The 22,752-nt window shown below is 38.7% G+C and overlaps 44 non-coding genes and 2 pseudogenes across 44 annotated transcripts; all 46 read left to right on the forward strand.

Annotated features, from left to right (window-relative positions):
• The first annotated feature begins 4,555 nt into the window (after nt 1-4,555).
• LOC136816209 (small nucleolar RNA U3) lies at nt 4,556-4,779 on the forward strand. The gene has a single exon (XR_010847871.1). It is a non-coding gene; the product is annotated as a small nucleolar RNA U3 (small nucleolar RNA).
• A 176-nt stretch (nt 4,780-4,955) lies between these two features.
• On the forward strand, nt 4,956-5,179 carry LOC136816133 (small nucleolar RNA U3). Its single transcript, XR_010847804.1, has one exon. It is a non-coding gene; the product is annotated as a small nucleolar RNA U3 (small nucleolar RNA).
• A 176-nt stretch (nt 5,180-5,355) lies between these two features.
• Nucleotides 5,356-5,579, forward strand: LOC136816221 (small nucleolar RNA U3). The gene has a single exon (XR_010847882.1). It is a non-coding gene; the product is annotated as a small nucleolar RNA U3 (small nucleolar RNA).
• A 176-nt stretch (nt 5,580-5,755) lies between these two features.
• Nucleotides 5,756-5,979, forward strand: LOC136816174 (small nucleolar RNA U3). Its single transcript, XR_010847842.1, has one exon. It is a non-coding gene; the product is annotated as a small nucleolar RNA U3 (small nucleolar RNA).
• Nucleotides 5,980-6,155: 176 nt separating this feature from the next.
• Nucleotides 6,156-6,379, forward strand: LOC136816232 (small nucleolar RNA U3). The gene has a single exon (XR_010847893.1). It is a non-coding gene; the product is annotated as a small nucleolar RNA U3 (small nucleolar RNA).
• Nucleotides 6,380-6,555: 176 nt separating this feature from the next.
• On the forward strand, nt 6,556-6,779 carry LOC136816140 (small nucleolar RNA U3). The gene has a single exon (XR_010847810.1). It is a non-coding gene; the product is annotated as a small nucleolar RNA U3 (small nucleolar RNA).
• Nucleotides 6,780-6,955: 176 nt separating this feature from the next.
• LOC136816152 (small nucleolar RNA U3) lies at nt 6,956-7,179 on the forward strand. Its single transcript, XR_010847821.1, has one exon. It is a non-coding gene; the product is annotated as a small nucleolar RNA U3 (small nucleolar RNA).
• Nucleotides 7,180-7,355: 176 nt separating this feature from the next.
• LOC136816163 (small nucleolar RNA U3) lies at nt 7,356-7,579 on the forward strand. Its single transcript, XR_010847832.1, has one exon. It is a non-coding gene; the product is annotated as a small nucleolar RNA U3 (small nucleolar RNA).
• Nucleotides 7,580-7,755: 176 nt separating this feature from the next.
• Nucleotides 7,756-7,979, forward strand: LOC136816175 (small nucleolar RNA U3). The gene has a single exon (XR_010847843.1). It is a non-coding gene; the product is annotated as a small nucleolar RNA U3 (small nucleolar RNA).
• A 176-nt stretch (nt 7,980-8,155) lies between these two features.
• On the forward strand, nt 8,156-8,379 carry LOC136816187 (small nucleolar RNA U3). The gene has a single exon (XR_010847854.1). It is a non-coding gene; the product is annotated as a small nucleolar RNA U3 (small nucleolar RNA).
• A 176-nt stretch (nt 8,380-8,555) lies between these two features.
• LOC136816192 (small nucleolar RNA U3) lies at nt 8,556-8,779 on the forward strand. Its single transcript, XR_010847855.1, has one exon. It is a non-coding gene; the product is annotated as a small nucleolar RNA U3 (small nucleolar RNA).
• A 176-nt stretch (nt 8,780-8,955) lies between these two features.
• On the forward strand, nt 8,956-9,179 carry LOC136816193 (small nucleolar RNA U3). Its single transcript, XR_010847856.1, has one exon. It is a non-coding gene; the product is annotated as a small nucleolar RNA U3 (small nucleolar RNA).
• A 176-nt stretch (nt 9,180-9,355) lies between these two features.
• On the forward strand, nt 9,356-9,579 carry LOC136816194 (small nucleolar RNA U3). The gene has a single exon (XR_010847857.1). It is a non-coding gene; the product is annotated as a small nucleolar RNA U3 (small nucleolar RNA).
• Nucleotides 9,580-9,755: 176 nt separating this feature from the next.
• Nucleotides 9,756-9,979, forward strand: LOC136816195 (small nucleolar RNA U3). The gene has a single exon (XR_010847858.1). It is a non-coding gene; the product is annotated as a small nucleolar RNA U3 (small nucleolar RNA).
• A 176-nt stretch (nt 9,980-10,155) lies between these two features.
• Nucleotides 10,156-10,379, forward strand: LOC136816196 (small nucleolar RNA U3). Its single transcript, XR_010847859.1, has one exon. It is a non-coding gene; the product is annotated as a small nucleolar RNA U3 (small nucleolar RNA).
• A 176-nt stretch (nt 10,380-10,555) lies between these two features.
• Nucleotides 10,556-10,779, forward strand: LOC136816198 (small nucleolar RNA U3). Its single transcript, XR_010847861.1, has one exon. It is a non-coding gene; the product is annotated as a small nucleolar RNA U3 (small nucleolar RNA).
• A 176-nt stretch (nt 10,780-10,955) lies between these two features.
• On the forward strand, nt 10,956-11,179 carry LOC136816200 (small nucleolar RNA U3). The gene has a single exon (XR_010847862.1). It is a non-coding gene; the product is annotated as a small nucleolar RNA U3 (small nucleolar RNA).
• Nucleotides 11,180-11,355: 176 nt separating this feature from the next.
• Nucleotides 11,356-11,579, forward strand: LOC136816201 (small nucleolar RNA U3). The gene has a single exon (XR_010847863.1). It is a non-coding gene; the product is annotated as a small nucleolar RNA U3 (small nucleolar RNA).
• A 176-nt stretch (nt 11,580-11,755) lies between these two features.
• On the forward strand, nt 11,756-11,979 carry LOC136816202 (small nucleolar RNA U3). The gene has a single exon (XR_010847864.1). It is a non-coding gene; the product is annotated as a small nucleolar RNA U3 (small nucleolar RNA).
• A 176-nt stretch (nt 11,980-12,155) lies between these two features.
• On the forward strand, nt 12,156-12,379 carry LOC136816203 (small nucleolar RNA U3). The gene has a single exon (XR_010847865.1). It is a non-coding gene; the product is annotated as a small nucleolar RNA U3 (small nucleolar RNA).
• Nucleotides 12,380-12,555: 176 nt separating this feature from the next.
• LOC136816204 (small nucleolar RNA U3) lies at nt 12,556-12,779 on the forward strand. Its single transcript, XR_010847866.1, has one exon. It is a non-coding gene; the product is annotated as a small nucleolar RNA U3 (small nucleolar RNA).
• Nucleotides 12,780-12,955: 176 nt separating this feature from the next.
• On the forward strand, nt 12,956-13,179 carry LOC136816205 (small nucleolar RNA U3). The gene has a single exon (XR_010847867.1). It is a non-coding gene; the product is annotated as a small nucleolar RNA U3 (small nucleolar RNA).
• Nucleotides 13,180-13,355: 176 nt separating this feature from the next.
• Nucleotides 13,356-13,579, forward strand: LOC136816206 (small nucleolar RNA U3). The gene has a single exon (XR_010847868.1). It is a non-coding gene; the product is annotated as a small nucleolar RNA U3 (small nucleolar RNA).
• A 176-nt stretch (nt 13,580-13,755) lies between these two features.
• On the forward strand, nt 13,756-13,979 carry LOC136816207 (small nucleolar RNA U3). The gene has a single exon (XR_010847869.1). It is a non-coding gene; the product is annotated as a small nucleolar RNA U3 (small nucleolar RNA).
• Nucleotides 13,980-14,155: 176 nt separating this feature from the next.
• Nucleotides 14,156-14,379, forward strand: LOC136816208 (small nucleolar RNA U3). The gene has a single exon (XR_010847870.1). It is a non-coding gene; the product is annotated as a small nucleolar RNA U3 (small nucleolar RNA).
• A 176-nt stretch (nt 14,380-14,555) lies between these two features.
• On the forward strand, nt 14,556-14,779 carry LOC136816210 (small nucleolar RNA U3). The gene has a single exon (XR_010847872.1). It is a non-coding gene; the product is annotated as a small nucleolar RNA U3 (small nucleolar RNA).
• Nucleotides 14,780-14,955: 176 nt separating this feature from the next.
• On the forward strand, nt 14,956-15,154 carry LOC136816189 (small nucleolar RNA U3; annotated as a pseudogene).
• A 176-nt stretch (nt 15,155-15,330) lies between these two features.
• LOC136816211 (small nucleolar RNA U3) lies at nt 15,331-15,554 on the forward strand. The gene has a single exon (XR_010847873.1). It is a non-coding gene; the product is annotated as a small nucleolar RNA U3 (small nucleolar RNA).
• A 176-nt stretch (nt 15,555-15,730) lies between these two features.
• Nucleotides 15,731-15,954, forward strand: LOC136816212 (small nucleolar RNA U3). Its single transcript, XR_010847874.1, has one exon. It is a non-coding gene; the product is annotated as a small nucleolar RNA U3 (small nucleolar RNA).
• A 176-nt stretch (nt 15,955-16,130) lies between these two features.
• On the forward strand, nt 16,131-16,354 carry LOC136816213 (small nucleolar RNA U3). The gene has a single exon (XR_010847875.1). It is a non-coding gene; the product is annotated as a small nucleolar RNA U3 (small nucleolar RNA).
• A 176-nt stretch (nt 16,355-16,530) lies between these two features.
• On the forward strand, nt 16,531-16,754 carry LOC136816214 (small nucleolar RNA U3). Its single transcript, XR_010847876.1, has one exon. It is a non-coding gene; the product is annotated as a small nucleolar RNA U3 (small nucleolar RNA).
• A 176-nt stretch (nt 16,755-16,930) lies between these two features.
• On the forward strand, nt 16,931-17,154 carry LOC136816216 (small nucleolar RNA U3). The gene has a single exon (XR_010847877.1). It is a non-coding gene; the product is annotated as a small nucleolar RNA U3 (small nucleolar RNA).
• A 176-nt stretch (nt 17,155-17,330) lies between these two features.
• On the forward strand, nt 17,331-17,554 carry LOC136816217 (small nucleolar RNA U3). Its single transcript, XR_010847878.1, has one exon. It is a non-coding gene; the product is annotated as a small nucleolar RNA U3 (small nucleolar RNA).
• A 176-nt stretch (nt 17,555-17,730) lies between these two features.
• On the forward strand, nt 17,731-17,954 carry LOC136816218 (small nucleolar RNA U3). The gene has a single exon (XR_010847879.1). It is a non-coding gene; the product is annotated as a small nucleolar RNA U3 (small nucleolar RNA).
• A 176-nt stretch (nt 17,955-18,130) lies between these two features.
• On the forward strand, nt 18,131-18,354 carry LOC136816219 (small nucleolar RNA U3). The gene has a single exon (XR_010847880.1). It is a non-coding gene; the product is annotated as a small nucleolar RNA U3 (small nucleolar RNA).
• Nucleotides 18,355-18,530: 176 nt separating this feature from the next.
• On the forward strand, nt 18,531-18,754 carry LOC136816220 (small nucleolar RNA U3). Its single transcript, XR_010847881.1, has one exon. It is a non-coding gene; the product is annotated as a small nucleolar RNA U3 (small nucleolar RNA).
• Nucleotides 18,755-18,930: 176 nt separating this feature from the next.
• On the forward strand, nt 18,931-19,154 carry LOC136816222 (small nucleolar RNA U3). Its single transcript, XR_010847883.1, has one exon. It is a non-coding gene; the product is annotated as a small nucleolar RNA U3 (small nucleolar RNA).
• A 176-nt stretch (nt 19,155-19,330) lies between these two features.
• LOC136816223 (small nucleolar RNA U3) lies at nt 19,331-19,554 on the forward strand. Its single transcript, XR_010847884.1, has one exon. It is a non-coding gene; the product is annotated as a small nucleolar RNA U3 (small nucleolar RNA).
• Nucleotides 19,555-19,730: 176 nt separating this feature from the next.
• LOC136816224 (small nucleolar RNA U3) lies at nt 19,731-19,954 on the forward strand. The gene has a single exon (XR_010847885.1). It is a non-coding gene; the product is annotated as a small nucleolar RNA U3 (small nucleolar RNA).
• Nucleotides 19,955-20,130: 176 nt separating this feature from the next.
• Nucleotides 20,131-20,354, forward strand: LOC136816225 (small nucleolar RNA U3). Its single transcript, XR_010847886.1, has one exon. It is a non-coding gene; the product is annotated as a small nucleolar RNA U3 (small nucleolar RNA).
• Nucleotides 20,355-20,530: 176 nt separating this feature from the next.
• On the forward strand, nt 20,531-20,754 carry LOC136816226 (small nucleolar RNA U3). The gene has a single exon (XR_010847887.1). It is a non-coding gene; the product is annotated as a small nucleolar RNA U3 (small nucleolar RNA).
• Nucleotides 20,755-20,930: 176 nt separating this feature from the next.
• LOC136816227 (small nucleolar RNA U3) lies at nt 20,931-21,154 on the forward strand. The gene has a single exon (XR_010847888.1). It is a non-coding gene; the product is annotated as a small nucleolar RNA U3 (small nucleolar RNA).
• A 176-nt stretch (nt 21,155-21,330) lies between these two features.
• On the forward strand, nt 21,331-21,522 carry LOC136816188 (small nucleolar RNA U3; annotated as a pseudogene).
• Nucleotides 21,523-21,698: 176 nt separating this feature from the next.
• Nucleotides 21,699-21,922, forward strand: LOC136816228 (small nucleolar RNA U3). Its single transcript, XR_010847889.1, has one exon. It is a non-coding gene; the product is annotated as a small nucleolar RNA U3 (small nucleolar RNA).
• Nucleotides 21,923-22,098: 176 nt separating this feature from the next.
• LOC136816229 (small nucleolar RNA U3) lies at nt 22,099-22,322 on the forward strand. The gene has a single exon (XR_010847890.1). It is a non-coding gene; the product is annotated as a small nucleolar RNA U3 (small nucleolar RNA).
• Nucleotides 22,323-22,498: 176 nt separating this feature from the next.
• Nucleotides 22,499-22,722, forward strand: LOC136816230 (small nucleolar RNA U3). The gene has a single exon (XR_010847891.1). It is a non-coding gene; the product is annotated as a small nucleolar RNA U3 (small nucleolar RNA).
• The last annotated feature ends 30 nt before the right edge of the window (nt 22,723-22,752 follow it).

Consider the following 22,752-nt stretch of genomic DNA (forward strand, 5'->3'; position numbering starts at 1 on the left):
CAAAGATGAACGGGAGTCGAGGAGAAGAGAAAATTATTAGACCACCTGTCCACGAGCGAGGAGAAAATATTCTGTTTATTTTTATCCAACCAAAGAGAAATGATCCAAATTTTCTCTTTTTCTCCTCACCTCAAAATTGAAAGCTTATCATATGCCAGATGTCTCTAGTTTAGATCCCAGTCCTAAAATCACAAAACGGTGAGCAATTTAAAGCATACCAAAGTTGTAGATGCTTCAAAAAACTCCCTCCCTGAAACAAGCAATCGATACACTGAAAGATCCCAGTTATGACAAAACTTCAAACAAACAGAAACATTTTATTACTGCACAAGCAACACACAGAACAGAGCGAGCATGGCGCGAGTTAACAGAGAAAATCTTATTTCTTTGCAACGAGCAAATATTGAACAGCTGTTAGTAAAAACATTTAATTCCTACAACCAAAACACAATGAATCTATTTTTTCATGAAACCTGAGCCAACTGAGATTTTTATCCTAATTAATGCTGTTAGTAAGCGTAAGTAAAGTAATATACATAGCGCTTTACCATCCGATTCTTTTGACCTTTTAGTTTAAGTTTCGCTGACTGACTTGTCAATTTCTCTATCCAGTATGACCAATTATCTGGTCAATTACCATTACTAGTGAAACTTCCAAAGTAATTATCTAAATCATCCAAATTTTCTTAACTTCATCTGATAAACTAGAAAAATGAACCTGTTTGAAAAAACAACGAATCATTGTTTTTTCATGAAAATGTTTTCTTCTTCTTCACAAGAAGAAATACTAAAGAAAGAGAGAAAGCAGGTGTTATGACTTACCCTCTGTGGAACATTTGTTGGTCTGTGAAGCTTTGCTTCTTCTAAGTAAATAAGATAGAAGAATAGAAAAAAAGGATGAAAAGAGAATAAGAGAAAAGAAAATGAAGATGAAGATGAAAACAGAGAAAACCTACACTTATTGATGATCATTGTATTTCTTTATTTAGTTAAAAAGAAGAATATGTAAGGGGAATGAGGGACCAGGAGAAAATGTAATGATACAGGTGTTCGACGAAAATGAAAAAAATGAGGGAAAAATGGACGATAAAAAAATCTAAAATGGGTTTCAATCTTCCTTTCTACTTCTTTCCATTTCTATTATACTTGGCAGAGAAAATGAGGATGATAAGAAGAAGTCAATGTTTTGTTCTGTTTTACATGCCTTGCTTCAATACTCAAAATACACTGACCTCCACTATGGGAAATATTGAAATTTCTTAACTGAAAAAATTGCCACTATACACGACAGGATTCAAAATTCTCATCTAAAAGAAGGAAGAAATCACCTATTTCCTCCTAGATGAATTTTTTTCCCTATAATGCGTACAAAATTCACACGCATACGCGTAAATTAGACGGAGCAGTTCTCTCAAGTTTAAAAATAACCCAAGGAACTTTGTATTAGCATAAACGAACACCTTAAAGATCCGGTGGACCCACCTCACCAAAATGGTATTCATCCCCACCCAAATCACACTGGCTAAAACAATTATAGTGAGTCACTGAGACAGAGGTGTTCATAAGATATGATTTTCAAAAGCAAAACCAACACTCTTACATTTAAAGCTAGCTAACTAATATAAAGAATCATCAATTTTAACAAAAATAAGACGATTGTTGTATTTCTAGCTAGACGAGCCAGGGAAACTTGTTCGTAAAATAAAATTTGAAAAATAGCACATTTCCTGGTAAAGATTTGAACCACACAAGCAAGAATGAGGCCATGCCACATGTTAATTGAAATTGGAGAGATTTTTACAACAAACCTATCAAAGTAGTAGAAAACATGTCTGAGAGAGAAATAAAAACAACAATTTGTGAATGAACCCTGTGTTTTGATTTGAGTGTTCACAGAGAAAATATTTCCCGTCAGTTACAAGCAACTTGACTGTAAGATGAAACCCTGACAAAAAAGGTGAAATGTGTCCTTATTTCAATGTTGACATGTCTCGCTCAAATCAAAAAACCGAAACGACAATATAAAAATCGAGGGGAGTTTATAATCTTATTGTCAGGAAATTTTTAAAGACAAAGACTTACAAAAACGATAAGTATAATAACAGTTTAATCAAGAAAGTCAACACCTGTGCTAAAGCTTTTGAAGGTTACCCATAGCAACGTATACATAGTTATCAGATGTCAAAATAACTTCATCGTCACGCTTTCTCTCTATAAAACCACAAAATGACTGTCAATAAAAAGAACAGCTTTCGACTTTTCTCTCAATGGAACATCAGTAATCACATAGCTTTCATACCTTCCCCTTATATTGTATTTCCCATGCGAATGACTTTTAAAAGGGGGGGGGTTCAAGGTTTACGGTGACACGGTATCGGCCTTTTTTCTGTCCGGTATTTGGGTATTTCGAGAAAAAATGTACGGTATTCCGGTATTTGAAATGCTGCCGGTGACGGTAAATTGCCTAAAAATGCTTTGATATTTCGGTATTTTGTAATAAAACTTCGGTATTTCGGTAAGTTTAATATCTTTCTGAGCTGTTTACTTCATAAAGAAACTTCCAAAAATCGCCTGCAGCGCTGAACTTTCTTAAGATTTTGAAAACTACACCCCTGTTTTCTAATACCATCAGTTTTGTCACAGTTTACGACCTTAGCCCCCAACAGTAGCGTGGTGGCAGGGGTTCAGAGGGCTAATAGCCCCCTCCAGAGGCGATATCTTTGCGGGGCTCTAAAGAGAAAAAAGGCAAGGGCCCCGAGGGAACCTTTGGTTAGTCTATCCACTATCCACCATCTTTTAGATAATTACTTAAAGCACTTAAAATTATATCACTGTCTTTTGTAATAGTTAGAGTAGAATTTGATAAAATTCCCTAACGATTATCCAAAGCAAGATGGACAGACAAAACCACAATAGAGGACTTTTAAATTAGCACACATTTTTTGTGCTCGCTTCGCTCGCCTTTTTTGGTAAAATATTACATCTAGTGTGGGCTGCCTAATTTCATTTTTTCCGCTTGCTTCCCCAGCCCTATTCTCCTCTCCCCAAAGGAAGATAATGGGATAGATACTGCACTGTCTTATTCTACCTGAGAACTCAAATGAGAATTTTAAAATATAGGTTATATAGTAAAAACAATCTAAAGCATAGTGCTTTAAGCCAAATAAGAAAGTGTTTAAAATCGAAATCCCCCGTCGCCACAAACCATGGCTGCGCCTTCTCAGTCACTAAACTTCGCTTCCTCTATGCTAAGTACACGTCAAAATTTGATCATTCTATTCTGATATATACTGAGATAATAAAAGTTGAAAAATGAAAGTTTCAGCAGGGTATTCCTTGTTTCTTATTTCACCATAATTTCTTACAGTTTGAAATACTTTTCCTTGAGAAATAAGCCTAAAATAAGAATCTAAAACTTGTCGGTGACGGTATTTGGAGTTTATTTAGTCGGGTATTCCGGTATTTCGGGAAAAAATTGTCGGTATTTCGGTAGTGAGTACCCCTTGAACCCCCCTTAAAAGCAGTAAGTTAAGAGTAGATGCATCGAATACGGGGAGAAATTTGTGAGCCTTTACTACCCCTTCTCAGAGACGACATGGGGGGACTCCCTCCTATACTATTGTTTGTCTCGCTGAAAATAATCATATAAACAAATCATCACTACAAAATCTTTTCTAAATTTTCTCGCTTCAAAACAATAAATAATGAATTCAAATTTGATTTTAAGACATTAAAACAAAAATTTCGATTCCCATCGAGTTTCAGTCCGTTACATTTATCCCAAATGACTGAAAAAAAACCTACCGGGTCTGTGAGAGTCGAGTGTGCCAATTGTACCAATTTCATCAGTAAAGTAAAAAAGTGGTGCAAGCTGCTATAGGAACGTCTCTGGTTTGCCATATCATAACACCACTTGCTTGCACCACTTTTTTACTTTACTGATGAAATTGGTACAATTGTGAGTGCTATCAGAATCATTAAAAAGCAAATCACGAAACCAGTGATCCTTCGGACTCGTGCAAATTACTAATTTCTCCTTTGTTACTCGTGATTAATCGTTAATTGCACTCCAAACCATACGATTACTAGTACAAATCACGAAACCAGGTACGACTTTCCCGATCAACAGTTAACCGCTTAACTTGATGGTTATATTTCTAATTGTAAAAGGGAATTCCAAGAATATTTCTCTGCTGAAACTTGCTGAAATATCCAATTCGTGATGGCTTATTGGAGTTCAAAACAGTGGAAAATTCAAATTCCTAAACAGTGAATGTTTAATTTTACAACCTAAAGAATGTGGTTCTGCTATTGATGACCGTTCCTAGAAAGCTGTCAATCAAAGCATTCTTGGAGGAAAGCAATTCCAGCTGAGTGGCTTTCTTTGAAAACGAAATGGAAAAACTGTCTTGGAAATCAAGCAGATCGAAAAAGTATTTGTAAGTAAATGGATTGCTTTCCAAAGTTAATTTTACAAACGTGATCTTGACGTTGTAAACACAAGCGAAAATTCATCAAATAACCAAGGCTCTAACTATGCAGCTTTCTAAAGGACAAGACCGTACTTTTTAGGATCATTTCTATAGTACGCGTTCTTCCTTTGCTTCACAGCAATGCGAAACACAACAGCCATGATGATGAGCTGGAGAATTGTTTTCTGAGCGGGAAGTTCAGCATTTCCAAGTTCGAGAATTCGAATGTGGTTCTGCTATTGATGACCGTTCCTAGAAAGCTGTCAATCACAGCATTCTTGGAGGAAAGCAATTCCAGCTGAGTGGCTTTCTTTGAAAACGAAATGGAAAAACTGATTTGGAAATCAAGCAGATCGAAAAAGTATTTGTAAGCAAATGGATTGCTTTCCAAAGTTCATTTTACAAACGTGATCTTGACGTTGTAACCACAAGCGAAAATTCATCAAATAACCAAGGCTCTAACTATGCAGCTTTCTAAAGGACAAGACCGTACTTTTTAGGATCATTTCTATAGTACGCGTTCTTTATTTGCTTCACAGCAATGCGAAACACAACAGCCATGATGATGAGCTGGAGAATTGTTTTCTGAGCGGGAAGTTCAGCATTTCCAAGTTCGAGAATTCGAATGTGGTTCTGCTATTGATGACCGTTCCTAGAAAGCTGTCAATCACAGCATTCTTGGAGGAAAGCAATTCCAGCTGAGTGGCTTTCTTTGAAAACGAAATGGAAAAACTGATTTGGAAATCAAGCAGATCGAAAAAGTATTTGTAAGCAAATGGATTGCTTTCCAAAGTTCATTTTACAAACGTGATCTTGACGTTGTAACCACAAGCGAAAATTCATCAAATAACCAAGGCTCTAACTATGCAGCTTTCTAAAGGACAAGACCGTACTTTTTAGGATCATTTCTATAGTACGCGTTCTTCCTTTGCTTCACAGCAATGCGAAACACAACAGCCATGATGATGAGCTGGAGAATTGTTTTCTGAGCGGGAAGTTCAGCATTTCCAAGTTCGAGAATTCGAATGTGGTTCTGCTATTGATGACCGTTCCTAGAAAGCTGTCAATCACAGCATTCTTGGAGGAAAGCAATTCCAGCTGAGTGGCTTTCTTTGAAAACGAAATGGAAAAACTGATTTGGAAATCAAGCAGATCGAAAAAGTATTTGTAAGCAAATGGATTGCTTTCCAAAGTTCATTTTACAAACGTGATCTTGACGTTGTAACCACAAGCGAAAATTCATCAAATAACCAAGGCTCTAACTATGCAGCTTTCTAAAGGACAAGACCGTACTTTTTAGGATCATTTCTATAGTACGCGTTCTTCCTTTGCTTCACAGCAATGCGAAACACAACAGCCATGATGATGAGCTGGAGAATTGTTTTCTGAGCGGGAAGTTCAGCATTTCCAAGTTCGAGAATTCAAATGTGGTTCTGCTATTGATGACCGTTCCTAGAAAGCTGTCAATCACAGCATTCTTGGAGGAAAGCAATTCCAGCTGAGTGGCTTTCTTTGAAAACGAAATGGAAAAACTGATTTGGAAATCAAGCAGATCGAAAAAGTATTTGTAAGCAAATGGATTGCTTTCCAAAGTTCATTTTACAAACGTGATCTTGACGTTGTAACCACAAGCGAAAATTCATCAAATAACCAAGGCTCTAACTATGCAGCTTTCTAAAGGACAAGACCGTACTTTTTAGGATCATTTCTATAGTACGCGTTCTTCCTTTGCTTCACAGCAATGCGAAACACAACAGCCATGATGATGAGCTGGAGAATTGTTTTCTGAGCGGGAAGTTCAGCATTTCCAAGTTCGAGAATTCGAATGTGGTTCTGCTATTGATGACCGTTCCTAGAAAGCTGTCAATCACAGCATTCTTGGAGGAAAGCAATTCCAGCTGAGTGGCTTTCTTTGAAAACGAAATGGAAAAACTGATTTGGAAATCAAGCAGATCGAAAAAGTATTTGTAAGCAAATGGATTGCTTTCCAAAGTTCATTTTACAAACGTGATCTTGACGTTGTAACCACAAGCGAAAATTCATCAAATAACCAAGGCTCTAACTATGCAGCTTTCTAAAGGACAAGACCGTACTTTTTAGGATCATTTCTATAGTACGCGTTCTTCCTTTGCTTCACAGCAATGCGAAACACAACAGCCATGATGATGAGCTGGAGAATTGTTTTCTGAGCGGGAAGTTCAGCATTTCCAAGTTCGAGAATTCGAATGTGGTTCTGCTATTGATGACCGTTCCTAGAAAGCTGTCAATCACAGCATTCTTGGAGGAAAGCAATTCCAGCTGAGTGGCTTTCTTTGAAAACGAAATGGAAAAACTGATTTGGAAATCAAGCAGATCGAAAAAGTATTTGTAAGCAAATGGATTGCTTTCCAAAGTTCATTTTACAAACGTGATCTTGACGTTGTAACCACAAGCGAAAATTCATCAAATAACCAAGGCTCTAACTATGCAGCTTTCTAAAGGACAAGACCGTACTTTTTAGGATCATTTCTATAGTACGCGTTCTTCCTTTGCTTCACAGCAATGCGAAACACAACAGCCATGATGATGAGCTGGAGAATTGTTTTCTGAGCGGGAAGTTCAGCATTTCCAAGTTCGAGAATTCGAATGTGGTTCTGCTATTGATGACCGTTCCTAGAAAGCTGTCAATCACAGCATTCTTGGAGGAAAGCAATTCCAGCTGAGTGGCTTTCTTTGAAAACGAAATGGAAAAACTGATTTGGAAATCAAGCAGATCGAAAAAGTATTTGTAAGCAAATGGATTGCTTTCCAAAGTTCATTTTACAAACGTGATCTTGACGTTGTAACCACAAGCGAAAATTCATCAAATAACCAAGGCTCTAACTATGCAGCTTTCTAAAGGACAAGACCGTACTTTTTAGGATCATTTCTATAGTACGCGTTCTTCCTTTGCTTCACAGCAATGCGAAACACAACAGCCATGATGATGAGCTGGAGAATTGTTTTCTGAGCGGGAAGTTCAGCATTTCCAAGTTCGAGAATTCGAATGTGGTTCTGCTATTGATGACCGTTCCTAGAAAGCTGTCAATCACAGCATTCTTGGAGGAAAGCAATTCCAGCTGAGTGGCTTTCTTTGAAAACGAAATGGAAAAACTGATTTGGAAATCAAGCAGATCGAAAAAGTATTTGTAAGCAAATGGATTGCTTTCCAAAGTTCATTTTACAAACGTGATCTTGACGTTGTAACCACAAGCGAAAATTCATCAAATAACCAAGGCTCTAACTATGCAGCTTTCTAAAGGACAAGACCGTACTTTTTAGGATCATTTCTATAGTACGCGTTCTTCCTTTGCTTCACAGCAATGCGAAACACAACAGCCATGATGATGAGCTGGAGAATTGTTTTCTGAGCGGGAAGTTCAGCATTTCCAAGTTCGAGAATTCGAATGTGGTTCTGCTATTGATGACCGTTCCTAGAAAGCTGTCAATCACAGCATTCTTGGAGGAAAGCAATTCCAGCTGAGTGGCTTTCTTTGAAAACGAAATGGAAAAACTGATTTGGAAATCAAGCAGATCGAAAAAGTATTTGTAAGCAAATGGATTGCTTTCCAAAGTTCATTTTACAAACGTGATCTTGACGTTGTAACCACAAGCGAAAATTCATCAAATAACCAAGGCTCTAACTATGCAGCTTTCTAAAGGACAAGACCGTACTTTTTAGGATCATTTCTATAGTACGCGTTCTTCCTTTGCTTCACAGCAATGCGAAACACAACAGCCATGATGATGAGCTGGAGAATTGTTTTCTGAGCGGGAAGTTCAGCATTTCCAAGTTCGAGAATTCGAATGTGGTTCTGCTATTGATGACCGTTCCTAGAAAGCTGTCAATCACAGCATTCTTGGAGGAAAGCAATTCCAGCTGAGTGGCTTTCTTTGAAAACGAAATGGAAAAACTGATTTGGAAATCAAGCAGATCGAAAAAGTATTTGTAAGCAAATGGATTGCTTTCCAAAGTTCATTTTACAAACGTGATCTTGACGTTGTAACCACAAGCGAAAATTCATCAAATAACCAAGGCTCTAACTATGCAGCTTTCTAAAGGACAAGACCGTACTTTTTAGGATCATTTCTATAGTACGCGTTCTTCCTTTGCTTCACAGCAATGCGAAACACAACAGCCATGATGATGAGCTGGAGAATTGTTTTCTGAGCGGGAAGTTCAGCATTTCCAAGTTCGAGAATTCGAATGTGGTTCTGCTATTGATGACCGTTCCTAGAAAGCTGTCAATCACAGCATTCTTGGAGGAAAGCAATTCCAGCTGAGTGGCTTTCTTTGAAAACGAAATGGAAAAACTGATTTGGAAATCAAGCAGATCGAAAAAGTATTTGTAAGCAAATGGATTGCTTTCCAAAGTTCATTTTACAAACGTGATCTTGACGTTGTAACCACAAGCGAAAATTCATCAAATAACCAAGGCTCTAACTATGCAGCTTTCTAAAGGACAAGACCGTACTTTTTAGGATCATTTCTATAGTACGCGTTCTTCCTTTGCTTCACAGCAATGCGAAACACAACAGCCATGATGATGAGCTGGAGAATTGTTTTCTGAGCGGGAAGTTCAGCATTTCCAAGTTCGAGAATTCGAATGTGGTTCTGCTATTGATGACCGTTCCTAGAAAGCTGTCAATCACAGCATTCTTGGAGGAAAGCAATTCCAGCTGAGTGGCTTTCTTTGAAAACGAAATGGAAAAACTGATTTGGAAATCAAGCAGATCGAAAAAGTATTTGTAAGCAAATGGATTGCTTTCCAAAGTTCATTTTACAAACGTGATCTTGACGTTGTAACCACAAGCGAAAATTCATCAAATAACCAAGGCTCTAACTATGCAGCTTTCTAAAGGACAAGACCGTACTTTTTAGGATCATTTCTATAGTACGCGTTCTTCCTTTGCTTCACAGCAATGCGAAACACAACAGCCATGATGATGAGCTGGAGAATTGTTTTCTGAGCGGGAAGTTCAGCATTTCCAAGTTCGAGAATTCGAATGTGGTTCTGCTATTGATGACCGTTCCTAGAAAGCTGTCAATCACAGCATTCTTGGAGGAAAGCAATTCCAGCTGAGTGGCTTTCTTTGAAAACGAAATGGAAAAACTGATTTGGAAATCAAGCAGATCGAAAAAGTATTTGTAAGCAAATGGATTGCTTTCCAAAGTTCATTTTACAAACGTGATCTTGACGTTGTAACCACAAGCGAAAATTCATCAAATAACCAAGGCTCTAACTATGCAGCTTTCTAAAGGACAAGACCGTACTTTTTAGGATCATTTCTATAGTACGCGTTCTTCCTTTGCTTCACAGCAATGCGAAACACAACAGCCATGATGATGAGCTGGAGAATTGTTTTCTGAGCGGGAAGTTCAGCATTTCCAAGTTCGAGAATTCGAATGTGGTTCTGCTATTGATGACCGTTCCTAGAAAGCTGTCAATCACAGCATTCTTGGAGGAAAGCAATTCCAGCTGAGTGGCTTTCTTTGAAAACGAAATGGAAAAACTGATTTGGAAATCAAGCAGATCGAAAAAGTATTTGTAAGCAAATGGATTGCTTTCCAAAGTTCATTTTACAAACGTGATCTTGACGTTGTAACCACAAGCGAAAATTCATCAAATAACCAAGGCTCTAACTATGCAGCTTTCTAAAGGACAAGACCGTACTTTTTAGGATCATTTCTATAGTACGCGTTCTTCCTTTGCTTCACAGCAATGCGAAACACAACAGCCATGATGATGAGCTGGAGAATTGTTTTCTGAGCGGGAAGTTCAGCATTTCCAAGTTCGAGAATTCGAATGTGGTTCTGCTATTGATGACCGTTCCTAGAAAGCTGTCAATCACAGCATTCTTGGAGGAAAGCAATTCCAGCTGAGTGGCTTTCTTTGAAAACGAAATGGAAAAACTGATTTGGAAATCAAGCAGATCGAAAAAGTATTTGTAAGCAAATGGATTGCTTTCCAAAGTTCATTTTACAAACGTGATCTTGACGTTGTAACCACAAGCGAAAATTCATCAAATAACCAAGGCTCTAACTATGCAGCTTTCTAAAGGACAAGACCGTACTTTTTAGGATCATTTCTATAGTACGCGTTCTTCCTTTGCTTCACAGCAATGCGAAACACAACAGCCATGATGATGAGCTGGAGAATTGTTTTCTGAGCGGGAAGTTCAGCATTTCCAAGTTCGAGAATTCGAATGTGGTTCTGCTATTGATGACCGTTCCTAGAAAGCTGTCAATCACAGCATTCTTGGAGGAAAGCAATTCCAGCTGAGTGGCTTTCTTTGAAAACGAAATGGAAAAACTGATTTGGAAATCAAGCAGATCGAAAAAGTATTTGTAAGCAAATGGATTGCTTTCCAAAGTTCATTTTACAAACGTGATCTTGACGTTGTAACCACAAGCGAAAATTCATCAAATAACCAAGGCTCTAACTATGCAGCTTTCTAAAGGACAAGACCGTACTTTTTAGGATCATTTCTATAGTACGCGTTCTTCCTTTGCTTCACAGCAATGCGAAACACAACAGCCATGATGATGAGCTGGAGAATTGTTTTCTGAGCGGGAAGTTCAGCATTTCCAAGTTCGAGAATTCGAATGTGGTTCTGCTATTGATGACCGTTCCTAGAAAGCTGTCAATCACAGCATTCTTGGAGGAAAGCAATTCCAGCTGAGTGGCTTTCTTTGAAAACGAAATGGAAAAACTGATTTGGAAATCAAGCAGATCGAAAAAGTATTTGTAAGCAAATGGATTGCTTTCCAAAGTTCATTTTACAAACGTGATCTTGACGTTGTAACCACAAGCGAAAATTCATCAAATAACCAAGGCTCTAACTATGCAGCTTTCTAAAGGACAAGACCGTACTTTTTAGGATCATTTCTATAGTACGCGTTCTTCCTTTGCTTCACAGCAATGCGAAACACAACAGCCATGATGATGAGCTGGAGAATTGTTTTCTGAGCGGGAAGTTCAGCATTTCCAAGTTCGAGAATTCGAATGTGGTTCTGCTATTGATGACCGTTCCTAGAAAGCTGTCAATCACAGCATTCTTGGAGGAAAGCAATTCCAGCTGAGTGGCTTTCTTTGAAAACGAAATGGAAAAACTGATTTGGAAATCAAGCAGATCGAAAAAGTATTTGTAAGCAAATGGATTGCTTTCCAAAGTTCATTTTACAAACGTGATCTTGACGTTGTAACCACAAGCGAAAATTCATCAAATAACCAAGGCTCTAACTATGCAGCTTTCTAAAGGACAAGACCGTACTTTTTAGGATCATTTCTATAGTACGCGTTCTTCCTTTGCTTCACAGCAATGCGAAACACAACAGCCATGATGATGAGCTGGAGAATTGTTTTCTGAGCGGGAAGTTCAGCATTTCCAAGTTCGAGAATTCGAATGTGGTTCTGCTATTGATGACCGTTCCTAGAAAGCTGTCAATCACAGCATTCTTGGAGGAAAGCAATTCCAGCTGAGTGGCTTTCTTTGAAAACGAAATGGAAAAACTGATTTGGAAATCAAGCAGATCGAAAAAGTATTTGTAAGCAAATGGATTGCTTTCCAAAGTTCATTTTACAAACGTGATCTTGACGTTGTAACCACAAGCGAAAATTCATCAAATAACCAAGGCTCTAACTATGCAGCTTTCTAAAGGACAAGACCGTACTTTTTAGGATCATTTCTATAGTACGCGTTCTTCCTTTGCTTCACAGCAATGCGAAACACAACAGCCATGATGATGAGCTGGAGAATTGTTTTCTGAGCGGGAAGTTCAGCATTTCCAAGTTCGAGAATTCGAATGTGGTTCTGCTATTGATGACCGTTCCTAGAAAGCTGTCAATCACAGCATTCTTGGAGGAAAGCAATTCCAGCTGAGTGGCTTTCTTTGAAAACGAAATGGAAAAACTGATTTGGAAATCAAGCAGATCGAAAAAGTATTTGTAAGCAAATGGATTGCTTTCCAAAGTTCATTTTACAAACGTGATCTTGACGTTGTAACCACAAGCGAAAATTCATCAAATAACCAAGGCTCTAACTATGCAGCTTTCTAAAGGACAAGACCGTACTTTTTAGGATCATTTCTATAGTACGCGTTCTTCCTTTGCTTCACAGCAATGCGAAACACAACAGCCATGATGATGAGCTGGAGAATTGTTTTCTGAGCGGGAAGTTCAGCATTTCCAAGTTCGAGAATTCGAATGTGGTTCTGCTATTGATGACCGTTCCTAGAAAGCTGTCAATCACAGCATTCTTGGAGGAAAGCAATTCCAGCTGAGTGGCTTTCTTTGAAAACGAAATGGAAAAACTGATTTGGAAATCAAGCAGATCGAAAAAGTATTTGTAAGCAAATGGATTGCTTTCCAAAGTTCATTTTACAAACGTGATCTTGACGTTGTAACCACAAGCGAAAATTCATCAAATAACCAAGGCTCTAACTATGCAGCTTTCTAAAGGACAAGACCGTACTTTTTAGGATCATTTCTATAGTACGCGTTCTTCCTTTGCTTCACAGCAATGCGAAACACAACAGCCATGATGATGAGCTGGAGAATTGTTTTCTGAGCGGGAAGTTCAGCATTTCCAAGTTCGAGAATTCGAATGTGGTTCTGCTATTGATGACCGTTCCTAGAAAGCTGTCAATCACAGCATTCTTGGAGGAAAGCAATTCCAGCTGAGTGGCTTTCTTTGAAAACGAAATGGAAAAACTGATTTGGAAATCAAGCAGATCGAAAAAGTATTTGTAAGCAAATGGATTGCTTTCCAAAGTTCATTTTACAAACGTGATCTTGACGTTGTAACCACAAGCGAAAATTCATCAAATAACCAAGGCTCTAACTATGCAGCTTTCTAAAGGACAAGACCGTACTTTTTAGGATCATTTCTATAGTACGCGTTCTTCCTTTGCTTCACAGCAATGCGAAACACAACAGCCATGATGATGAGCTGGAGAATTGTTTTCTGAGCGGGAAGTTCAGCATTTCCAAGTTCGAGAATTCGAATGTGGTTCTGCTATTGATGACCGTTCCTAGAAAGCTGTCAATCACAGCATTCTTGGAGGAAAGCAATTCCAGCTGAGTGGCTTTCTTTGAAAACGAAATGGAAAAACTGATTTGGAAATCAAGCAGATCGAAAAAGTATTTGTAAGCAAATGGATTGCTTTCCAAAGTTCATTTTACAAACGTGATCTTGACGTTGTAACCACAAGCGAAAATTCATCAAATAACCAAGGCTCTAACTATGCAGCTTTCTAAAGGACAAGACCGTACTTTTTAGGATCATTTCTATAGTACGCGTTCTTCCTTTGCTTCACAGCAATGCGAAACACAACAGCCATGATGATGAGCTGGAGAATTGTTTTCTGAGCGGGAAGTTCAGCATTTCCAAGTTCGAGAATTCGAATGTGGTTCTGCTATTGATGACCGTTCCTAGAAAGCTGTCAATCACAGCATTCTTGGAGGAAAGCAATTCCAGCTGAGTGGCTTTCTTTGAAAACGAAATGGAAAAACTGATTTGGAAATCAAGCAGATCGAAAAAGTATTTGTAAGCAAATGGATTGCTTTCCAAAGTTCATTTTACAAACGTGATCTTGACGTTGTAACCACAAGCGAAAATTCATCAAATAACCAAGGCTCTAACTATGCAGCTTTCTAAAGGACAAGACCGTACTTTTTAGGATCATTTCTATAGTACGCGTTCTTCCTTTGCTTCACAGCAATGCGAAACACAACAGCCATGATGATGAGCTGGAGAATTGTTTTCTGAGCGGGAAGTTCAGCATTTCCAAGTTCGAGAATTCGAATGTGGTTCTGCTATTGATGACCGTTCCTAGAAAGCTGTCAATCACAGCATTCTTGGAGGAAAGCAATTCCAGCTGAGTGGCTTTCTTTGAAAACGAAATGGAAAAACTGATTTGGAAATCAAGCAGATCGAAAAAGTATTTGTAAGCAAATGGATTGCTTTCCAAAGTTCATTTTACAAACGTGATCTTGACGTTGTAACCACAAGCGAAAATTCATCAAATAACCAAGGCTCTAACTATGCAGCTTTCTAAAGGACAAGACCGTACTTTTTAGGATCATTTCTATAGTACGCGTTCTTCCTTTGCTTCACAGCAATGCGAAACACAACAGCCATGATGATGAGCTGGAGAATTGTTTTCTGAGCGGGAAGTTCAGCATTTCCAAGTTCGAGAATTCGAATGTGGTTCTGCTATTGATGACCGTTCCTAGAAAGCTGTCAATCACAGCATTCTTGGAGGAAAGCAATTCCAGCTGAGTGGCTTTCTTTGAAAACGAAATGGAAAAACTGATTTGGAAATCAAGCAGATCGAAAAAGTATTTGTAAGCAAATGGATTGCTTTCCAAAGTTCATTTTACAAACGTGATCTTGACGTTGTAACCACAAGCGAAAATTCATCAAATAACCAAGGCTCTAACTATGCAGCTTTCTAAAGGACAAGACCGTACTTTTTAGGATCATTTCTTTAGTACGCGTTCTTCCTTTGCTTCACAGCAATGCGAAACACAACAGCCATGATGATGAGCTGGAGAATTGTTTTCTGAGCGGGAAGTTCAGCATTTCCAAGTTCGAGAATTCGAAGTGGTTCTGCTATTGATGACCGTTCCTAGAAAGCTGTCAAATTCCAGCTGAGTGGCTTTCTTTGAAAACGAAATGGAAAAACTGATTTGGAAATCAAGCAGATCGAAAAAGTATTTGTAAGCAAATGGATTGCTTTCCAAAGTTCATTTTACAAACGTGATCTTGACGTTGTAACCACAAGCGAAAATTCATCAAATAACCAAGGCTCTAACTATGCAGCTTTCTAAAGGACAAGACCGTACTTTTTAGGATCATTTCTATAGTACGCGTTCTTCCTTTGCTTCACAGCAATGCGAAACACAACAGCCATGATGATGAGCTGGAGAATTGTTTTCTGAGCGGGAAGTTCAGCATTTCCAAGTTCGAGAATTCGAATGTGGTTCTGCTATTGATGACCGTTCCTAGAAAGCTGTCAATCACAGCATTCTTGGAGGAAAGCAATTCCAGCTGAGTGGCTTTCTTTGAAAACGAAATGGAAAAACTGATTTGGAAATCAAGCAGATCGAAAAAGTATTTGTAAGCAAATGGATTGCTTTCCAAAGTTCATTTTACAAACGTGATCTTGACGTTGTAACCACAAGCGAAAATTCATCAAATAACCAAGGCTCTAACTATGCAGCTTTCTAAAGGACAAGACCGTACTTTTTAGGATCATTTCTATAGTACGCGTTCTTCCTTTGCTTCACAGCAATGCGAAACACAACAGCCATGATGATGAGCTGGAGAATTGTTTTCTGAGCGGGAAGTTCAGCATTTCCAAGTTCGAGAATTCGAATGTGGTTCTGCTATTGATGACCGTTCCTAGAAAGCTGTCAATCACAGCATTCTTGGAGGAAAGCAATTCCAGCTGAGTGGCTTTCTTTGAAAACGAAATGGAAAAACTGATTTGGAAATCAAGCAGATCGAAAAAGTATTTGTAAGCAAATGGATTGCTTTCCAAAGTTCATTTTACAAACGTGATCTTGACGTTGTAACCACAAGCGAAAATTCATCAAATAACCAAGGCTCTAACTATGCAGCTTTCTAAAGGACAAGACCGTACTTTTTAGGATCATTTCTATAGTACGCGTTCTTCCTTTGCTTCACAGCAATGCGAAACACAACAGCCATGATGATGAGCTGGAGAATTGTTTTCTGAGCGGGAAGTTCAGCATTTCCAAGTTCGAGAATTCGAATGTGGTTCTGCTATTGATGACCGTTCCTAGAAAGCTGTCAATCACAGCATTCTTGGAGGAAAGCAATTCCAGCTGAGTGGCTTTCTTTGAAAACGAAATGGAAAAACTGATTTGGAAATCAAGCAGATCGAAAAAGTATTTGTAAGCAAATGGATTGCTTTCCAAAGTTCATTTTACAAACGTGATCTTGACGTTGTAACCACAAGCGAAAATTCATCAAATAACCAAGGCTCTAACTATGCAGCTTTCTAAAGGACAAGACCGTACTTTTTAGGATCATTTCTATAGTACGCGTTCTTCCTTTGCTTCACAGCAATGCGAAACACAACAGCCATGATGATGAGCTGGAGAATTGTTTTCTGAGCGGGAAGTTCAGCATTTCCAAGTTCGAGAATTCGAATGTGGTTCTGCTATTGATGACCGTTCCTAGAAAGCTGTCAATCACAGCATTCTTGGAGGAAAGCAATTCCAGCTGAGTGGCTTTCTTTGAAAACGAAATGGAAAAACTGATTTGGAAATCAAGCAGATCGAAAAAGTATTTGTAAGCAAATGGATTGCTTTCCAAAGTTCATTTTACAAACGTGATCTTGACGTTGTAACCACAAGCGAAAATTCATCAAATAACCAAGGCTCTAACTATGCAGCTTTCTAAAGGACAAGACCGTACTTTTTAGGATCATTTCTATAGTACGCGTTCTTCCTTTGCTTCACAGCAATGCGAAACACAACAGCCATGATGATGAGCTGGAGAATTGTTTTCTGAGCGGGAAGTTCAGCATTTCCAAGTTCGAGAATTCGAATGTGGTTCTGCTATTGATGACCGTTCCTAGAAAGCTGTCAATCACAGCATTCTTGGAGGAAAGCAATTCCAGCTGAGTGGCTTTCTTTGAAAACGAAATGGAAAAACTGATTTGGAAATCAAGCAGATCGAAAAAGTATTTGTAAGCAAATGGATTGCTTTCCAAAGTTCATTTTACAAACGTGATCTTGACGTTGTAACCACAAGCGAAAATTCATCAAATAACCAAGGCTCTAACTATGCAGCTTTCTAAAGGACAAGACCGTACTTTTTAGGATCATTTCTATAGTACGCGTTCTTCCTTTGCTTCACAGCAATGCGAAACACAACAGCCATGATGATGAGCTGGAGAATTGTTTTCTGAGCGGGAAGTTCAGCATTTCCAAGTTCGAGAATTCGAATGTGGTTCTGCTATTGATGACCGTTCCTAGAAAGCTGTCAATCACAGCATTCTTGGAGGAAAGCAATTCCAGCTGAGTGGCTTTCTTTGAAAACGAAATGGAAAAACTGATTTGGAAATCAAGCAGATCGAAAAAGTATTTGTAAGCAAATGGATTGCTTTCCAAAGTTCATTTTACAAACGTGATCTTGACGTTGTAACCACAAGCGAAAATTCATCAAATAACCAAGGCTCTAACTATGCAGCTTTCTAAAGGACAAGACCGTACTTTTTAGGATCATTTCTATAGTACGCGTTCTTCCTTTGCTTCACAGCAATGCGAAACACAACAGCCATGATGATGAGCTGGAGAATTGTTTTCTGAGCGGGAAGTTCAGCATTTCCAAGTTCGAGAATTCGAATGTGGTTCTGCTATTGATGACCGTTCCTAGAAAGCTGTCAATCACAGCATTCTTGGAGGAAAGCAATTCCAGCTGAGTGGCTTTCTTTGAAAACGAAATGGAAAAACTGATTTGGAAATCAAGCAGATCGAAAAAGTATTTGTAAGCAAATGGATTGCTTTCCAAAGTTCATTTTACAAACGTGATCTTGACGTTGTAACCACAAGCGAAAATTCATCAAATAACCAAGGCTCTAACTATGCAGCTTTCTAAAGGACAAGACCGTACTTTTTAGGATCATTTCTATAGTACGCGTTCTTCCTTTGCTTCACAGCAATGCGAAACACAACAGCCATGATGATGAGCTGGAGAATTGTTTTCTGAGCGGGAAGTTCAGCATTTCCAAGTTCGAGAATTCGAATGTGGTTCTGCTATTGATGACCGTTCCTAGAAAGCTGTCAATCACAGCATTCTTGGAGGAAAGCAATTCCAGCTGAGTGGCTTTCTTTGAAAACGAAATGGAAAAACTGATTTGGAAATCAAGCAGATCGAAAAAGTATTTGTAAGCAAATGGATTGCTTTCCAAAGTTCATTTTACAAACGTGATCTTGACGTTGTAACCACAAGCGAAAATTCATCAAATAACCAAGGCTCTAACTATGCAGCTTTCTAAAGGACAAGACCGTACTTTTTAGGATCATTTCTATAGTACGCGTTCTTCCTTTGCTTCACAGCAATGCGAAACACAACAGCCATGATGATGAGCTGGAGAATTGTTTTCTGAGCGGGAAGTTCAGCATTTCCAAGTTCGAGAATTCGAATGTGGTTCTGCTATTGATGACCGTTCCTAGAAAGCTGTCAATCACAGCATTCTTGGAGGAAAGCAATTCCAGCTGAGTGGCTTTCTTTGAAAACGAAATGGAAAAACTGATTTGGAAATCAAGCAGATCGAAAAAGTATTTGTAAGCAAATGGATTGCTTTCCAAAGTTCATTTTACAAACGTGATCTTGACGTTGTAACCACAAGCGAAAATTCATCAAATAACCAAGGCTCTAACTATGCAGCTTTCTAAAGGACAAGACCGTACTTTTTAGGATCATTTCTATAGTACGCGTTCTTCCTTTGCTTCACAGCAATGCGAAACACAACAGCCATGATGATGAGCTGGAGAATTGTTTTCTGAGCGGGAAGTTCAGCATTTCCAAGTTCGAGAATTCGAATGTGGTTCTGCTATTGATGACCGTTCCTAGAAAGCTGTCAATCACAGCATTCTTGGAGGAAAGCAATTCCAGCTGAGTGGCTTTCTTTGAAAACGAAATGGAAAAACTGATTTGGAAATCAAGCAGATCGAAAAAGTATTTGTAAGCAAATGGATTGCTTTCCAAAGTTCATTTTACAAACGTGATCTTGACGTTGTAACCACAAGCGAAAATTCATCAAATAACCAAGGCTCTAACTATGCAGCTTTCTAAAGGACAAGACCGTACTTTTTAGGATCATTTCTATAGTACGCGTTCTTCCTTTGCTTCACAGCAATGCGAAACACAACAGCCATGATGATGAGCTGGAGAATTGTTTTCTGAGCGGGAAGTTCAGCATTTCCAAGTTCGAGAATTCGAATGTGGTTCTGCTATTGATGACCGTTCCTAGAAAGCTGTCAATCACAGCATTCTTGGAGGAAAGCAATTCCAGCTGAGTGGCTTTCTTTGAAAACGAAATGGAAAAACTGATTTGGAAATCAAGCAGATCGAAAAAGTATTTGTAAGCAAATGGATTGCTTTCCAAAGTTCATTTTACAAACGTGATCTTGACGTTGTAACCACAAGCGAAAATTCATCAAATAACCAAGGCTCTAACTATGCAGCTTTCTAAAGGACAAGACCGTACTTTTTAGGATCATTTCTATAGTACGCGTTCTTCCTTTGCTTCACAGCAATGCGAAACACAACAGCCATGATGATGAGCTGGAGAATTGTTTTCTGAGCGGGAAGTTCAGCATTTCCAAGTTCGAGAATTCGAATGTGGTTCTGCTATTGATGACCGTTCCTAGAAAGCTGTCAATCACAGCATTCTTGGAGGAAAGCAATTCCAGCTGAGTGGCTTTCTTTGAAAACGAAATGGAAAAACTGATTTGGAAATCAAGCAGATCGAAAAAGTATTTGTAAGCAAATGGATTGCTTTCCAAAGTTCATTTTACAAACGTGATCTTGACGTTGTAACCACAAGCGAAAATTCATCAAATAACCAAGGCTCTAACTATGCAGCTTTCTAAAGGACAAGACCGTACTTTTTAGGATCATTTCTATAGTACGCGTTCTTCCTTTGCTTCACAGCAATGCGAAACACAACAGCCATGATGATGAGCTGGAGAATTGTTTTCTGAGCGGGAAGTTCAGCATTTCCAAGTTCGAGAATTCGAATGTGGTTCTGCTATTGATGACCGTTCCTAGAAAGCTGTCAATCACAGCATTCTTGGAGGAAAGCAATTCCAGCTGAGTGGCTTTCTTTGAAAACGAAATGGAAAAACTGATTTGGAAATCAAGCAGATCGAAAAAGTATTTGTAAGCAAATGGATTGCTTTCCAAAGTTCATTTTACAAACGTGATCTTGACGTTGTAACCACAAGCGAAAATTCATCAAATAACCAAGGCTCTAACTATGCAGCTTTCTAAAGGACAAGACCGTACTTTTTAGGATCATTTCTATAGTACGCGTTCTTCCTTTGCTTCACAGCAATGCGAAACACAACAGCCATGATGATGAGCTGGAGAATTGTTTTCTGAGCGGGAAGTTCAGCATTTCCAAGTTCGAGAATTCGAATGTGGTTCTGCTATTGATGACCGTTCCTAGAAAGCTGTCAATCACAGCATTCTTGGAGGAAAGCAATTCCAGCTGAGTGGCTTTCTTTGAAAACGAAATGGAAAAACTGATTTGGAAATCAAGCAGATCGAAAAAGTATTTGTAAGCAAATGGATTGCTTTCCAAAGTTCATTTTACAAACGTGATCTTGACGTTGTAACCACAAGCGAAAATTCATCAAATAACCAAGGCTCTAACTATGCAGCTTTCTAAAGGACAAGACCGTACTTTTTAGGATCATTTCTATAGTACGCGTTCTTCCTTTGCTTCACAGCAATGCGAAACACAACAGCCATGATGATGAGCTGGAGAATTGTTTTCTGAGCGGGAAGTTCAGCATTTCCAAGTTCGAGAATTCGAATGTGGTTCTGCTATTGATGACCGTTCCTAGAAAGCTGTCAATCACAGCATTCTTGGAGGAAAGCAATTCCAGCTGAGTGGCTTTCTTTGAAAACGAAATGGAAAAACTGATTTGGAAATCAAGCAGATCGAAAAAGTATTTGTAAGCAAATGGATTGCTTTCCAAAGTTCATTTTACAAACGTGATCTTGACGTTGTAACCACAAGCGAAAATTCATCAAATAACCAAGGCTCTAACTATGCAGCTTTCTAAAGGACAAGACCGTACTTTTTAGGATCATTTCTATAGTACGCGTTCTTCCTTTGCTTCACAGCAATGCGAAACACAACAGCCATGATGATGAGCTGGAGAATTGTTTTCTGAGCGGGAAGTTCAGCATTTCTAAGTTCGAGAATTCGAATGTGGTTCTGCTATTGATGACCGTTCCTAGAAAGCTGTCGCTGAGTGGCTTTCTTTGAAAACGAAATGGAAAAACTGATTTGGAAATCAAGCAGATCGAAAAAGTATTTGTAAGCAAATGGATTGCTTTCCAAAGTTCATTTTACAAACGTGATCTTGACGTTGTAACCACAAGCGAAAATTCATCAAATAACCAAGGCTCTAACTATGCAGCTTTCTAAAGGACAAGACCGTACTTTTTAGGATCATTTCTATAGTACGCGTTCTTCCTTTGCTTCACAGCAATGCGAAACACAACAGCCATGATGATGAGCTGGAGAATTGTTTTCTGAGCGGGAAGTTCAGCATTTCCAAGTTCGAGAATTCGAATGTGGTTCTGCTATTGATGACCGTTCCTAGAAAGCTGTCAATCACAGCATTCTTGGAGGAAAGCAATTCCAGCTGAGTGGCTTTCTTTGAAAACGAAATGGAAAAACTGATTTGGAAATCAAGCAGATCGAAAAAGTATTTGTAAGCAAATGGATTGCTTTCCAAAGTTCATTTTACAAACGTGATCTTGACGTTGTAACCACAAGCGAAAATTCATCAAATAACCAAGGCTCTAACTATGCAGCTTTCTAAAGGACAAGACCGTACTTTTTAGGATCATTTCTATAGTACGCGTTCTTCCTTTGCTTCACAGCAATGCGAAACACAACAGCCATGATGATGAGCTGGAGAATTGTTTTCTGAGCGGGAAGTTCAGCATTTCCAAGTTCGAGAATTCGAATGTGGTTCTGCTATTGATGACCGTTCCTAGAAAGCTGTCAATCACAGCATTCTTGGAGGAAAGCAATTCCAGCTGAGTGGCTTTCTTTGAAAACGAAATGGAAAAACTGATTTGGAAATCAAGCAGATCGAAAAAGTATTTGTAAGCAAATGGATTGCTTTCCAAAGTTCATTTTACAAACGTGATCTTGACGTTGTAACCACAAGCGAAAATTCATCAAATAACCAAGGCTCTAACTATGCAGCTTTCTAAAGGACAAGACCGTACTTTTTAGGATCATTTCTATAGTACGCGTTCTTCCTTTGCTTCACAGCAATGCGAAACACAACAGCCATGATGATGAGCTGGAGAATTGTTTTCTGAGCGGGAAGTTCAGCATTTCCAAGTTCGAGAATTCGAATGTGGTTCTGCTATTGATGACCGTTCCTAGAAAGCTGTCAATCACAGCATTCTTGGAGGAAAGCAATTCCAGCTGAGTGGCTTTCTTTGAAAACGAAATGGAAAAACTGAT

Source organism: Clytia hemisphaerica, unplaced genomic scaffold (genome assembly GCF_902728285.1).
Source record: "Clytia hemisphaerica strain Z4C2 unplaced genomic scaffold, Clytia hemisphaerica genome assembly, whole genome shotgun sequence".
In the NCBI taxonomy this organism is placed as follows: Eukaryota; Metazoa; Cnidaria; class Hydrozoa; order Leptothecata; family Clytiidae; genus Clytia; species Clytia hemisphaerica.